A 10030-nucleotide genomic window follows, 5' to 3' on the forward strand; every position below is an offset into this window, starting at 1 on the left:
TAAGGGGGTTTTGTCATCACTGTAGATTTTCTAGTGTTAATTTTATGTAGGAAAGGGCTTTCAGGGACAAAATGATGATAGGGTTGAGGGGTGATGGGGAGGAAAAACAGAGAAATGAGAAACAAATTCAAGGGTCCTGGAAACAGACAGTGAAAGTGCTATGGCAGCAGCATGTATGTTTTCTACATTTTTGCATTTGTTTTTTAAAAGAAGTGAATATTGAGGAGACATTAATCAAGTTGTTAATAACCTGGCAGAATAAATGTGTCAACAAAACTCCTTTTTAAATAATGTCCTATTAAAGCACTTTGAAGGATTTCTATGGAAACAGTAGGCTGTTACAATGGGAAATACCCAGCATAGCTGAAAATATCAATCTTCCTTTCAGCAGCGGACTGGCCATAAAAAGAGATTCAGTGGAAAATTGCTATCACCTGGAAGCAAAGTCTCAAGTAAGGTAAGTATAGCCATGCAGGAACACTTAAAATACAAGACAAAGAAAGTGATTGCCTTGCTGAGTAGCAATAGCACCATACTAACAATAAAATATTTAATTACACTGTCTTTTACTTTGGAAGAGTGTATTTGCATGTATCAGGATATAGCATCTATCTGGATAGACAGAGAATAAGAGTATAAGAATAGTTCTTGCTGCTAATATTTTTTGCACTTGTAGGTAACATCTAGTGAGAGAAAAAGAGGGATAGCTCACAGATTGCCCATTTTATAGGTTTGTCTTATAACTGATGATACTCCACATCACTCATGATCAGCAATACTGCCTCTGCCTTATCTACTGCCCACTTACGCCTTCTCTTTGATTGTACCAATGCCTTCTACGTGCCTTTCCCAGTGCCCAGAGTAGAAGTACTAATATGTATTTTAAAAGGAAAACCTAAAACCACACTGTATTTTTAATATAGCGTAAACCAAGAAAGAACTGCTCTTGCTCTTTTCAGAAGGCCCTCAGCTATGCACACACCCCTTCCCACGCTCTTCCCACACACACAGATCCTATGACTGAAATAGTTCTTCCTAAAGCATAAAATATTAAATCTCAGACTCTTAATCTCACCAAAATCTTTAAGTTCTCTAAATCATAGGAAAAAGGAAATTATCCCTCTAAGAGAAGAGCATATTGGTCCTTATTACTGACATGCACTCCAGTAACTTGGAATAAAGCAGGTCCCAAAATTATTACAAAAATGAAGATTTTCTTCTCTACAATTTGCAAAAGGATGTAAGGAAGCACAGAGACATCATAAGCATAATTTTTATGACTGCTTTTTAAATTCTGCCTCTGAAATTCTGGATGGCCACCGCTTGCTGGTCTTGCACTGAAACTGGGGCCGAAGGATTCTCTTGGTGGCAAGCTGCAGTTTGGATAAATGAAACACTGACTCACTGGTAATATATGGAATAGAAGCTACTGGTCTTGGCTACCATAATGCTGCTGTGTTAGATTGGTATCACTGTCTCCTTTACTCATCAAATACATGAATTACTGCCAAACGCTAATAGAAATTCATTGTTTTTTCCCCATGTTTCTTATTTCCCAAGAACAAAATGCATTTCACATATGGATGATGAAATCTGAAGGGCAATGACATAACTTGAATGAAACGTTGCCTGTTGCTCCTGAATGTTATTTGTTGACAAGTCCATTTATTTAAGTGTGCAAAGTAATAACAAGTTGGAATCTAAGATAAGCATTCCAGAACATATTACTGAGGAATGCTGCGGGCAGCATTGTGTTTCATGCCCTGTGTTGCCTGTTATATCAGTAATGAGCTCATGACTAAATATGTTTTTGGGCATTTGCCAAACTAATGTGATTGTGAAAGACTGAGGACCACAAGAATGATGGCCTGATACTACAGAGCCCAGAAATGCAGAAGGTCTTTGCTAGACCAGTAGAGGATTTCTCAGTAATCATCTGTAAATTATGCTATTACAGCCGATTAGCGTCAAACTCAAGCGGACACAGGGATTGAATCAACACCATACAATCACATTGCACAAAATAAAATGCCACTACACTACATTAAAATAGGACTCCAGCAATGATGACATATCTGCTCCAAAAGTAACTATTTATGCATTATACATTTTTTTTCCTTGCAGTCTCATCTTTAAATCCCCTAATATGAAGATAAAAAAAAAAACCCTTGGAATTCATACCTTACTTTGGAAAAAGTTATAATGCTCAGATGCTTATTAGGAGACAGAATATACTAATCCTGTAGTGTCCAGCAAAAAAAAAACCTCACAAGTACAAGCTCTTTGTGAAATTTTTGGGAAGTCTGCCTCCAGCTGCAATTGGGACCATTGGTTTAATTTTCAAAAGTTAGTGTCTTATGCTTGATTTGAAGAGGATGGAAAATTCCTAAGGGACAATACCTTCCAAACACCCTGCTTCTTTGAGAATGCTTTGTACTGTGTATCCCAAGTATGACCCATCTTTACATAACTCTTTTTAAAACTTAGGCTGTTTTCTGGTTGCAAATTAGAACACTGAGATTCTTAAGCATAGTCAGAACTGAATTCTAACATTAGTACAATCAGACAGTAAATAAAAAGTCACTTGCAGGCAGGAAATTTCTAACAAGTTAAGTAATTTTACCATGGCTAAATTAGAAAATACAGCAAATATGCAGTTTGAGGTATTAAAAAATAACTCACTGCATAAAATACTTCATAACATACAAGTATAGAAAATCATAAAGACTTCCGCCAAAAAAGAAAGAAGCAAAAATTCACCATTTTATCATTACAAGAAATTATAGAAGGTTCTGAAAGGTTCAGATGAAGAAACAAATTTCTGCAGCAAACTGTACACCAGACTTTTGACTTTTTACACATTACTCCATCAGTCCAGCCATTCACCAGGTGACTAACTGCTCATCTCTACAAGATTCATGTTCACAACTGACAGTAACTATCTCATGTCCAGAATGTAAAATCAGGGAACAGAATCATGAAAATTTGTCTTGGGTGAAAATCTCATCACTATATTGCAGGTTTGAAGAATAAAAACATCTAGAAAATAACAAAGTAGTAACAATCTGTTGTGAAGACTGCTGTCTGTAGGGAATGAGTTTAAATAATTTTAAACAAAAATAATAGACAGGGTGCAATTACTGACTGGCTGTTCTTCCTAAGATGACATATGGCCCCACTCCTGACATCATAAGGCTAACCGTGCTACATTATTTTGTTTTGCTTTTTTCTTGTGATATTACCAGAAAGGGGAATGTTTCAGTAAATGCCAGTGGATGTGTTACCTCTTGGATTTTCACTCATTGAGAAGCACTGGTATATGGTGAAAATGGCAATGGCTTGCTTACAGACTGATGTTATTTTCCCAAAGCGTTGTCCTGACTTGCTTCCCAAACCTTACACTGGGCTGCTTTTAAAATGTCATTTTAGCATGTGTCTTTCATTCATAAAATCAAAAGCATGGTATCTTTTAAAAAATGTAATCCTGAAGAACTGATCTGTTTTGAATTCTACTGTTTTTCTTGTTGACAGAAAAATACATGTCTCTCAGATGGAACTACTGAGTCAAAGTATTTGATTGTGTTAATAGCCTTCATATGGGTAAAGGAAAATGAACTAGAAGAAATATATCTGTGCACAAAAACAAAACCAGCAGTTGACTATCTTGGGCGGGAAAAAAAAAGAACTCTTTGAAGAACTTAGGACCTATGTCAATTTTAGAGGTACTTCAAAGTCATTCTGGTACAGCTGAACTAATGAAACCTGCATCCTTACATATGTGTCCCTTTTGTCTCATGAGGAATTTCCTCTTCCATTAACCCACTTCCCTCCCATCTTGTCACCAACAACCTAGATAGTGTCTCTCATCCACCAGAGAGAGCATGTCACTTATCCGGAGAGGAAGTGAGGTCTGAAAGCCTTGTCAGACAGAGGTCACAACACCTGTTCTTCCTGCTTCATCCTTACTGCACCTTCCTTCAGAGCTCACTACTCAGCTCAACGGATCACCCCCAGAAATTTGCACAGACAGACCCATCTTTGAGATGTCTATTTGCCTGCCAAGCCTGGCTGAACATGACCATAAGTTAAATGACAAAATTTGTGGCAGGAAGAGTGAATGATGGAGAAGAGCAGAAAGCAAAGAGATTCAAAGACAAACAGGTATAGACATATCAGTTACTTAATTCTTGTCTCCTTAAAAGGATAAGGAATCTAAAATAAAAATTGGATATCTAAACCAGTGAGGGGATGTAGAAGAGGCTATAATACATGATCACAGTCTTAAGGCTACCCAGCTGTAACACAGCAGAGATGAACATATTTATTACACCTTTGTGTCTCATACAGAAAAAAAACTAAATGTGACTAAAAGGTTATTTCTTTCTATCCAGTTCAATCAAAAGGTATCCTCTGTAAGCCCACAAGTTAGATTTCAATGAATTTGCTTTAACTCAAGAATAAAGAATTTCAATGTTACTTGAGAACAAGACTGGACTTTTCCCCTGTATTACTCAAAACCTGTTTCAGATACAGTCTGAGGTAAGGAATATTAATCAGAGTGTAACTGGCTGATTGTATTTGGTAAAACATTTAATTGGAGGTCAGCATGGAACAGGGGCAGGACCTGAAGTCTCACTGCAACCATCCCAAGGCCATTTGCACATACATATGTGAAACTTTTGATGACTGCTTTTCTTTAAGAAGTGTCCCTTTCATCAGTCAAAGACACTGTGCAGGAATTAATCAAAGTTCAGTGCATTATTCACCAGAGATGAAATTCTGGAATACAAACCCCTCCAGACTCTCTTAAAAAAATCTGGGTCCAGTTCTCTATTAATCTATCAGGCTCATATCAGTCTTTCCTTCCTTAGTAAATATCCTCAGTGGCATGCTTAGGAACCCAATAAAAAATACTAATTCCAGTCTGCTTGCATGAGCATTGGAGAGCATTGAGTATGGGAATGTTGGAATGAAAAAATTGAGAGTATGAAGTAAGAGTATGACAGGAGTGGCTATGCAATTTACCAAAATCCAATTTACCAGATGGTGTCAGAAATAGGAAAAGGAGGGAATAATATTCCCCAGCAGGACTTTCCAGATCTCATGCTGCTAAGAAGAAGAAAATTGCAAAATTCCAGGTCAGTGGAATTCTGTTTCTGTTCATATTGTTTCTGTTCATACTGTTTCTGCCAATAGAAATGTGAACACATGTCCAGGGGCAGGGCATTTATACTTAGAGCAGGTACTGATGCCAGTATTTTCAGCACCAACTTCTTCCCCATTAGAGAGGTTAAAATGTGAAAGCAAAAAACCCCCAAACCTAACAAAACTGAAATGACACCACATTTAAAAGTCTGATTGTTATGAATTGTAAATATTCTTATTAAACTTATCAACATTTTTCTTTTGTTTTCTTTACAGCTAATGGCATACAATTTATGCATAGGAGCTACTGGTACTATAAAGTCCATTTATAATTTTACAACAATTTAATAAAAAATAAATAAATAAATAGTCAAACCCTTTAGATTGTAATCCAGGGAGAAAGACACTTTTCTTAAGGGCATTTAAGTTTAGCCAACACTGACTGTTTTTATAAAACTGGCCCCTTTGTTAGAGATAATAATACTGGGGAAGACCTTGGCAGGTAAACTACACATGTAATTGGTTTTTAAGATTCACTGTGGTGTGGGGTTCTGTGTGATCTTTGTAAAACACAGGGATGCAAGGTTCAGTGTTTAGAAAGATCACTTCCAGCAGCTTGGACATGACTTTCTCACTGAAACTTTATGCAAGTAATTTTGTTTTCTTTTTTCCAAGTGTCCATTAAATGGGCTGTTCAGTTTTTTGCTTTACAGGCTTTTAGTTTTAATTCTCCTGAGTTATTTCCTTCAGGCAGATACTGTAACTTTTATCTAATAATGGTTGTTGCAAACTTTATGATTCTTAAGGTATAGATCCTGCAGAAAAAGGAACTGCTTCAAAAATGATAACAGAAGTCAATAGCACAGGTCTTGCTTCCAGACAATGATAGATCTCTCAGACAGCTATCACTATGATTATATTTTCTGAGCCTCTGGCTGCAGGTGATTACATTTAATTTTTTTTGAAGGGTGAACAGTTCAGTGATTGTAAAAATAAAGGCAGAGGAAGTATAGGGAAAGAGGAAAATTCCACCTCAGGGAAAAAAAAAAGGCTCTTTTCCATTTTAGAACAGCAAGACATTCTAGAAGCATCTAGAAAGTAGAAATCTGGGGTGAAAATAATCCCCAGCAAGAGGATCTCACTTTATTTTGATTTTGTCTAATTACAACACTTTGAAACTCCGATTTTGTGCATTTACAGCAAAATAGGTGTAACTTAGACCTTCTCTCAGGAAAATTCCAACTCAGGAAAAAACTCTGTACAAGCACACATGCATTTGTAACTCAGCTTTGTGAACAATTTGGTAAGGATACATAGTAAAGGAGGCAGAAATTAAGCATTACTCATGTATAGATATGAGGCCTTGGGAACACCTCTTTTGTACTCCATGATGGCTTGATTCCAAGCCCCTACATTAATATTTCACTGTTCTGAGAGGGACAACTTGTTTTGGTGCCATTTGCAATTAAATCTGATTTCTTCGAGGCTTCATTAATGCACAGCAAACTTAGAAACAGTAGGAGTTCTAGTAATTTTTAAATATCTGTGAGTAGTTATCCAGAGCTAAAAGTGAAGCCCATCTGAATCCTAATCTGCATCTCAAAATTTATCAGCAGGTTTTTAACTTCCTTAAAATTTCTCAGGAAATCTCACAAAAGATCTTTTCTAAGCTTTTTGAAATACAAGTCTGAAAGTTTTTCTGTGTGGGAACATGCTTATGGATTTTACATTAAGGCAAACCAGAAAGCTCTCAACTCTACAGGGATAATAACATCAGAAAATAATAGACTGTCATGTGTATATTATTTACATGACATAGTACTTTCCACTGAGACTTCCATCACAGGAAGAAAACAGAACAAGTGCAAGTGAAATATTATAGGAAAGAACACATGGCAGCTGAAAAGTAATAATTCCTAAAGCAAGAAAGATGAAAGTTATTAATCAAAATTGTTATTCTCTTCCTTCTTCCCCACTCACTTCAAAATACACAAGTTGATAAATTAGTAGCTTGTCAGCATAGAAAAAGACTTTCAAATTTGGTCACTAATAGGATATAGAAATGGATTCAGAAGAAAGTTTAAAGGTCTTAAGTGAATATAAGTGTCTCCAATTTACAGTTTCTTTCAGCCTTCCACATGTGGAAATTCACTTGGAAAGTTCCAGAGATATAATTTTCACCCTCCTACACGTCACCTCTCATACAGTTCACAGTTTGCAAGAATGTGAGGGACTAAAATGTTACCTGACATCAGTAATTGCAGACAGCCCAAACCAGAGCAGAACCTCCCCTATACCTCTGGGATAGCAGAAACCCATGCCCACTCACCCTAACCCTGTGAGAAAGAGCAGTTCAGGAGTATGAAGATGAGAAAAAAGACTTATGAAAAATGAGTTTTCAACCTCAGCTGGGCTGGCCACTTGTAGCAGAGGAAAAGTGTTAGGATTGATTTATAGCAGTGATTTGCTCACTACTGTGTTACAAACTCTTAAAGCAGTTCAAGGAGGAGAAGAGAGGGGATTTGTCTCTGCTTAGTTTTTCAAGAACAGTAATAACATAAATGATGAAAGTCAATACATAAATTTTGCCTCAGGCTTTTTGTTGACCTAAGTTTTTGTTCTTCTAATGCTAATTTTTCTACTTCAAATCCTACCAGTTTACCATTTGCTTGCTACCATTCACATACAAGAATCAATCCAGCTCAAGAAATACGAGTTTCAGGGGGTTTTTGTTTTTCGGGTTTTTTGTGTTTTTTTTCTTTGGAAGATGGACTGACCATATTTGGTTTTGATTACTGGTCTTTGAACTTATTTTATTTAAGTGCGGTCATTTTCTGAATATATCACTCTGTAAATATGTCACGGTAGGGTTTCATGTTTACTGTTTCTCAATGACTTCCAGATCAAATTTATTTGGTTTGAAACCAAAAAGATGGTACATGTGCTTGGTTTTGGGCTGGGGTTTGTTTTGGTCTGTTTCTCTTTAGGCATGTGAGGGGGAATGGAAACGGAAGCAAGGTTAACCAGTATTATGCCATCAACCATGTCTCTGAAAGTTAGGTTGTCTCATGCACCTTCTCTATGGCAAAGGATTTTGACACTGGGATTTCACTGAGGAATTCATTTGTGATGTGCAAGAAAGCATTCCATAGTTTGCTCCCCACAGGCCTGCAGGCACTCCGTGGGCAAAGGTATTAAAATGTAATGACAGACTTACTCTCACAAGTCAAGCATGCATATGAAAGTGGTAATACAAATAGGGAATGAATCTGTTGACTAAGAACATGCCATTTTCACAGTCACTTTTTTGACTGTAACCACACTTTAAACTGCAGACAAAGCTCTGTTTTTCTCTGCTGTGGCACAGCAGATGTGAAGTATTTAAAACTTTTTAACAGGACCCAATCTACAGCTAAATGACGAAACCCTGACAAAATAATCCTTAAATTTGTATCCTTGGTAATTTTTATGTCCTGTGACAGGGTCAACAATCTTGATAAATCAAAATTCTCACACTGGAAAAACCAAAACAACACCGAGTCATGACTCATTGAATGGTAAGCGAGCAGATGTCTCCATGTAGTCTGTTTCGAATATCAAAAGTTTTAAAGATGCAATTTAAAAAGTACCTCAGCTTCCCAGCTGTACTTGCCCTCAACAATACAGTGGAGGAAGAGACAACATATGGGTTTTGGTTTCTGGGAAATCTCAGCTGCCTTCCTGCTGATATGTGTGTTTCTTCAGTTTAGGGTGGAGTCTACCTCCCCTTGAAAGTGTCATGTATTATACCTCCCTTAAGAATTGAGGCACCGGGACATGGGACACCTCAGGAGATGGCTGCATCTCACTAAAATGAATACGCCAAAAAGGGGCTTCTGCAGGACAAGGAAATTAGCAAATGAGAAAAAAAGTCCCTCTATCTGCTAAAAAACAAGAGACTGGCTCACAAGTCATTTTTCTTGACCTAACAGAATACCACTGGCACTGCAAGCATCATATGTTACTCTGTCTACAACAGTTACACTTTTTTAAAGGTAATAGGCCCAGATTCCCATTTTACAATGCACCCTGGAGATATGAAGCAAATCAAACTGTCCATATTTTGCAATAGTTCCTTGGCATGGTCCATGTGGTAATTAAAAAATTTTAATGGAAATTGCTGCCACAATTTGCAGGCTTCCTTAATCCAGCTATGCTATCTGCAGCACCTCCAGGCACTTGTCTTGTTCTCATAATACAAAATCAACAATACCATGGCAGGACTTGAGGGGATATCTGATGATGATGATAACTTAGAAAGGAATGCCAGTATGAAAACTTGCCTGGTGTTCGGCAGGTTTTTGGTTGTTTGTTGGTTTGTGGTTTTTTTCCTTTTTTTTTTTTTTTTCCATGTTGTTGTTTATTTATCTAACTATTCTTTTACCAGGAAATATCACATGGACAAACGAAATCTTCTTCTATTGTGAAGGTATCTGGGTCAAGTAGCTCTAAATGATTTTAACACAAAATTAATTAAAACAAAAAAATTTAAACACTATAATTCTAAACATGGCCTTCAGCTACACATGTGCCAAGCTACAGCAATTGCAGTGCAATAAATCAGTGTAAGATATATACTAATGAAGTTAAAACCTGATTTTTGCCAGGACAAGGACAAAGCTCTCTTAAATATTTTGAAACTGCAGTCTTGAAATGATCAATTATCAACAGACAGCTGCATGAAGGTTTTTTAGTTTGTTTTGTTTTTAATGAAATTTAGCCCTTCATTGCTGTACTTGGAGTTGGTAACCATTTGTTTGGTTCTGACTTGAATAACCCAACATGTTACTTTCTAGTTTTCAAATTCTCATCCTGTTCCACTGCCCAATTTTCTCTTCCTCCTAGT

This window comes from Pyrgilauda ruficollis, unplaced genomic scaffold, assembly GCF_017590135.1.
Source record: "Pyrgilauda ruficollis isolate IOZ18807 unplaced genomic scaffold, ASM1759013v1 scaffold2, whole genome shotgun sequence".
NCBI classification, from domain to species: domain Eukaryota; kingdom Metazoa; phylum Chordata; class Aves; order Passeriformes; family Passeridae; genus Pyrgilauda; species Pyrgilauda ruficollis.